This window comes from Lampris incognitus, chromosome 10 (assembly GCF_029633865.1).
Source record: "Lampris incognitus isolate fLamInc1 chromosome 10, fLamInc1.hap2, whole genome shotgun sequence".
Taxonomy (NCBI): domain Eukaryota; kingdom Metazoa; phylum Chordata; class Actinopteri; order Lampriformes; family Lampridae; genus Lampris; species Lampris incognitus.
Window position 1 is genome coordinate 12854063 of NC_079220.1, and position 6041 is coordinate 12860103.

The window sequence follows — 6041 nt, forward strand, 5'->3', positions numbered from 1 at the left end:
ATTACATGACAGTTGTATCTTGCTAAATCTGGACCAATGACATTCAAATCAGCTGTCTGCCAAAAAAACAAAAAACAAACAAAGGTCTAATATAAAAGTGCACTGTATATCATTTATAGCGCGGTTGGCTCACAGCAAGAAGATCCTGGGTTCAAGCCCCGGGGTAGTCCAATCTTGGGGGTCGTCCCGGGTCGTCCTCTGTGTGGAGTTTGCATGTTCTTCCCACGTCTGCATGGGTTTCCTCCCACAGTCCAAAGACATGTAGGTCAGGTGAATCGGCTGTACTAAATCGTCCCTAAGTGTGAATGTGTGTGTGTGTGTGTGGGTCCTGTGATGGTCTGGCGGCCTGTCCAGGGTGTCTCCCCGCCTGTTGCCCAATGACTGCTGGGATAGGCTCCAGCATCCCCACGACCCTGAGAGCAGGATAAGCGGTTTGGATAACGGATGGAAAACTGTTACTAAAAAGCGGTGTTTAAGTTTCAGGGGTCTTTGGCATTGCAGAGGTTTGAGAAACCCCGCTCTATAGTCAGCTATACTGACAAGATGATCCTGTTATATCCATAGGTGGCCTTAAGCATCTGGAGCCCGTTTCAAGAGAAGAAAAAAAAGGTGAGGATTCAAGTTGGTTTATATCAATAACGGTATATTTTCTGACTTAAACTTTCAGCATCATGGACGGCTATACATAGAAATAATCCAAACCATTCCCTTCATTCAAAGCTGAAACAGACATTTTTTGCTTTGGAATGAGGAGAAGCCATCGCCCTTCTCCGCAACTGCTCGTCTGCATTGAATAGCATTATGTGTCGTGTATCAGCTCAGATGTCAGCCGAGCGCCCACTAGTGGTGGTTCTCGTGGAATGGCGTAACCACAGCTCGCTTCGCCCGGGACAAGCGCAGGTACTTGTGCCGCTCTAGGCGGGAAAAAACAATTATGCCACCCCTCTGTTTGCAACGTCCCACATCAGCAACAACACACAAACGCCAGTATGCTACACACATAAAGCAAAAACCAGCAACAACACACAAACGCCGATATGCCAGGCACAAATCGCAAACAGTCTCATGCGACGCTAGTGTGGTCAACGTGTCAGCAATGTTTAATATGCATGACGCAATATGCGGGCACTTTGCACATCCAAAAACAAGTAACAAGGGGCGTCCGGGTAGCGTGGCGGTCCTTGTCTACCAACACGGGATCTCTGGTTCAAATCCCCGTGTTACCCACGGTTTGGTCGGGCGTCCCTGAAGACAATTGGCCGGGTGTGGGTAAGAGTGGGATAATCGGCTATGTACAATTGGAGTGAAAAAGAAAACAACAACAACAAACAAACAAACAGGTGTGCATAATAACTCCAGAAACCTGGGAACAAATTCTCTGCAGCAGTCATGACTGCACGTGTATTTTCCAAATCCAGTTTCAGCTCCTCGGACTAAATACCAGCGTAAATCTGCTTTACACGCCACTTTTTCATGTGCGTGCGCAAGCACAGATCATCACCAACTTAAACAACAAGCGAGCAAATAGGGCTTACCTTTCACAAGTGTACATGTTGGGTGTACGGCATTTTCCCCTCAAAGACAATCGAAACTGGTGTCTGTAGGCCAGCCTACCATTGGCTCGTGAGATTCATGCTTGAGAAACAAGATGGCGCCCTGTTGTGACGACACTGTGCTGCGCTACCTGTCTGTTTTTTATGTTCTGTGATTTATTTGATTGACACATTCCTCAGCAATTCATACGCCCATTTCACGCCGCGGCCATCTTGGATTTTAAAAAAACCAAGTGGTGGGAACTTAGCCACGCCCCGTTCTTACTCAATCGCAAATCGATGGAGCTGGGGCCAGCAGCAAACATGGTTTGGATTACCAACCTCGAGCACCTACCGTCATTTACCACAATATGAAAACTAAGCTGGATCTTTTCTTTTTCGAGTACTTTCTGCCTCTCCTGTGCCAGCGAGGAGAGACACACACACAGGGCTGTATTCAAAGAAGCTGTTTAATCACAATAAAGTAAAAAATAAGATACATTTCATTTTTATACGGTACATTCAATATTTATACATTAGATTGTCCCATCTACAATATTTTCATTCTTTGTCCTTTAACTTTAACAAAACTGTTGGTTCATTTTAAACTAAAATATGTTCGGTCAACTGTCATTCTGTTGTAGCAATAAACTGGAACTCGCTACCAACTCAAATCATCAATTGTTTACTAAACTAAGATAGTGATTGCTCATCTCGAGGTGTGGGCTAAAAATGGGACTGTACTGAAATGAAGTTAAATATGTTTCAATCTATCTAAGGTTTGTGTGCACTATTTTCTTGTCAGCTGAATTTAACAAAGGTTTGAAACAGTGGTCCCTGAAAATTTGTTAGGAGAGCACACACAGTCCACAGTTGGTTGACTGTTCCACTTAGTGAAAGGGGTATGACTCCATCAAAAATGTGGTACTCCTTTATGCGTCTTATTGACCGTTCGACGTGTATTCTCAAACCAGCAATACTCTGTGTGTCTGTGAGCTCATCACAGCTAAACTGCCCACTTGGGCCTAAAAATGCAGGGATGACAAGTTTTACATCTATTTCATCGAGCAGGTCTTTGATAAGGAAGCCCTTATCGGCCATGACCTCATCACCTGACTCTAAGAGGTCCTGAACACCTGACCTCTTAGTTATCTCCTTATCAGAAATACATCCTGTGTATAGATTACTTACCAGGCTAACTGACCTTGAAGGAGTGATCCCAATTAGGGATTTCAGTGTAGTGTTACTTTTATAATGGGAGTATGTCATGGTGTTCAAAACCTTCGAACTAGCTGTCTCGATGCGGATCTCTGTGCAGTCTAGTATCACTCTTGTGTTTGGGTAGAATCCCCTGAATACTGGTGGCATTAGCTCGTCTACTGCTGCTCTACTAGGCCATATTGGGAGGGTCCCTAACATAAAGAGCAAATAGTTGGCCCACGCCGTACAGTTCCTGCTGACTGTGGCCGGCGACACATTGAATCATACAGATAAATCCAGAGCAAAAAAGCCCTGCCTCACACGGCACAAGAACAGGAAAAACTGATCAATCAGCGATAAATGCTCTGCATGGAAGCCAGACACAGAAATGTGTTCTAGGTTATGGCTGTTCCTTTGCATTTGAGTCCATCGCACCATGGACTCTGCAGTAGGCTGTAAAGCTAGCAAGAGTGCTTTGAGGGTGTGGTAATCCTTAAAACCAGTGTAAAACCTGATCAGATTGGGCGCACACTGGAAGCGTTCTAGACCAAAACGCTCACTTTTCAGCTTTTTATTTTCGTCCTCCAGGAAAGCGATGCGTTTCTTTACTGTGTCAAGCTGGTCTTCCACAGAAAGGGGCTTCACATCGTAGTCATGATCAGGTAGAGTCGCCCAAACCTCTCTGGACACATGAGGATATGTCATACATGTGGAAAGCAATATATATCCACACATTTTCCTGTTATCAAGATGATGTGTCAGAACAGAGCTATCCACTATTGAAAGATTAGTGAAAATTGTATTGTACTGACAGTAACAACTCACCTATCTCCCTCATGTTCCTCTTCATCTTCTTCCGCTATTAAGTCACCAATGCGTCTACAAACAGGAGCAAACATTTTTCAACGTCAAACTTCTGTCTCCCTTCTAATGTTTTGTCACAGTGAAACTGGTCACCCCAATATTATTTAACTGGCTGTACATGGTGCAACCTCTGCAGCTCAATGCATACAGTAAATAAATTCATGAAAATGTCCGGTTTTCTGTGGTAGGTTTGCGTGTTGCTGCACTGTTATATATATATATATATATATATATATATATATATATATATATATTGCATTTTTACCGATCTCAAGCAAGACCAGCTGCTTTATCAGCGATGTTAATGGCAAGACACTGCTACGTGTCTTTGGAGTTAATGGCCTCATTCTCTCATTCCCACTTGCTGTGGAAATTAGCTTATAAGAACACAATCTGAGCTAAGTACATGGTGGGATATATTCATTTTCACTTCATATAATTTACTGTTGTTTTTTTCTGGTTGTTATGAGCTCTCCATTTCCATGGAAATACATTTGGAATATTCAAAAAAGCGAGATTCATGAGCTTGGTGTTTTACTGTGAGACAGATTGTAACCTGACATCAACCCTGTCGTTTGTATTCATAATGAACATGTATACGGGCTTACTGCGCATATTAAGTGACAGTCTCCTGTTCTCGTTCAGGTCACCAGTTCTACCTGCACTAAAAATGATGAATTAAATAAATATTTTTATTTGTATGAATTTATGTGTCATTTATCAGATCAGACCCCCGTCCCCACCCCAACCAAACCCCCACCACCGCCGCCGCCAAAATCTCACTCTGAACTCAGTTCAAAACTTGAGAGCCCTGCTTACGGGTGTGCAGGCGTTTGGGGAAGCGGTGAAACGTCAAGGATTTATCTCTTTCCCTTCTTTGATAGGAGTTGCAGGATGGTACACAGCAGTACGACATGTTGCTTCCAGCAGCGTTATCAATGAAGTAAGAAGGGGGCGTGGCTAGGTTCCCACCGCTTGTTTTTTTTTAATCCAAGATGGCCGCGGCGTGAAATGGGCGTATTGTGCTTAACCGCTAGTAGGGACCCCTATTCTTTGCGATAAGTGCCATGGGATCTTTTTATTTTTATCCCCCCCCCTTTTCTCCCCAATTGTATCCGGCCAATTACCCCTCTCTTCCGAGCCGTCCCGGTCGCTGCTGCTCCACCCCCTCTGCCGAGCCGGGGAGGGCTGCAGACTACCACATGCCTCCTCCGATACATTTGGAGTCGCCAGCCGCTTCTTTTCACCTGGCAGTGAGGAGTTTCGCCAGGGGGACGTAGCGTGTGGGATGATCACGCTATTCCCCTCAGCCCCCCCCCCGGACAGGTACCCCTACCGACCAGAGGAGGCGTTAGTGCAGCGATCAGGACGCATACCCACATCTGGCTTCCCACCCGCAGACACGGCCAATTGACCTTTCGCAAAGTACCACTCCAGAACGGTGCTTGTCCAATCCTACCTTAGCAACAGTCCGTCAAGCTTTCAAACACACAACAAAATGCTGAAACGGTGTGCCTATGGGATCTGCAAATCGGATACTAGACATCTGAAAAGTTTGGAGGGGGTGTAATTTTCTTTCCCTTCCCGAAACCCAGAACGCAAGAAGCGCAATGTCGGCAATAGATTTGGCAGTATAGCAGACCCCATGGCCAGCTTAATCCATCCAAAATCAACAAAAATACCCGTCTGCTCCAGGGGCGGATCTACAGGGTGGCAAGGGGTGACAGCTGCCACCTCTGGGACACAGTCTTGCCACCCCTTTGCCACCCCAGGAAAAAATCTCTAGATCCACCACTGGTCTGCTCCAAGCTAAGCTTGATACTAGCTATTATTGATAGCTAATACAGCTAACGTATTATTACTGTTACTTTTACCCACACTTTGATTATTACTGTAAACTACTAATAAGACACGTTAGTCCCTAGTTAACGGATATGACCCTTTAGCCGAGCGGTTAGTGATGTCGCCTTGTGGCGCAGTACACCTCGTGTCGAATCCCGCACCGGGCAAGAAAAAATAACCGGTTACAATTACCATTATTCACATATCAACGTATTACTGACTAACAAAATAACATTATTAATGTACCCGATGAACGTAACCAGCTTAGTCTGTGGCCAGAGATACCTAATTTAATGATAGCTAATGATAGCTAGCCCACTAACATAACTTTGTTATGCTAGTGACAGATTAGCCAGGTTCCACCTTTCATTTCAGAGCATCAAGACCCGCGGGGAGGGTCGGCTGGGATGGTCTCTGGCCAGTCTGACCTCCTCATATCCAGCCTATTTTAAACGTTTCTCCCCCTCTGTGAGCTCCAGGTGGGGACCGGTCTTTTGGAAAAGTCATCCCGCCCGCGGGGGCATCTCGTTTGCCTTATTTTGTTGAAAATACCGGTTCTGGTCCGAAGGTAAAAAAAAGCCGCAAGCGGCTTTGGGAGGGGTC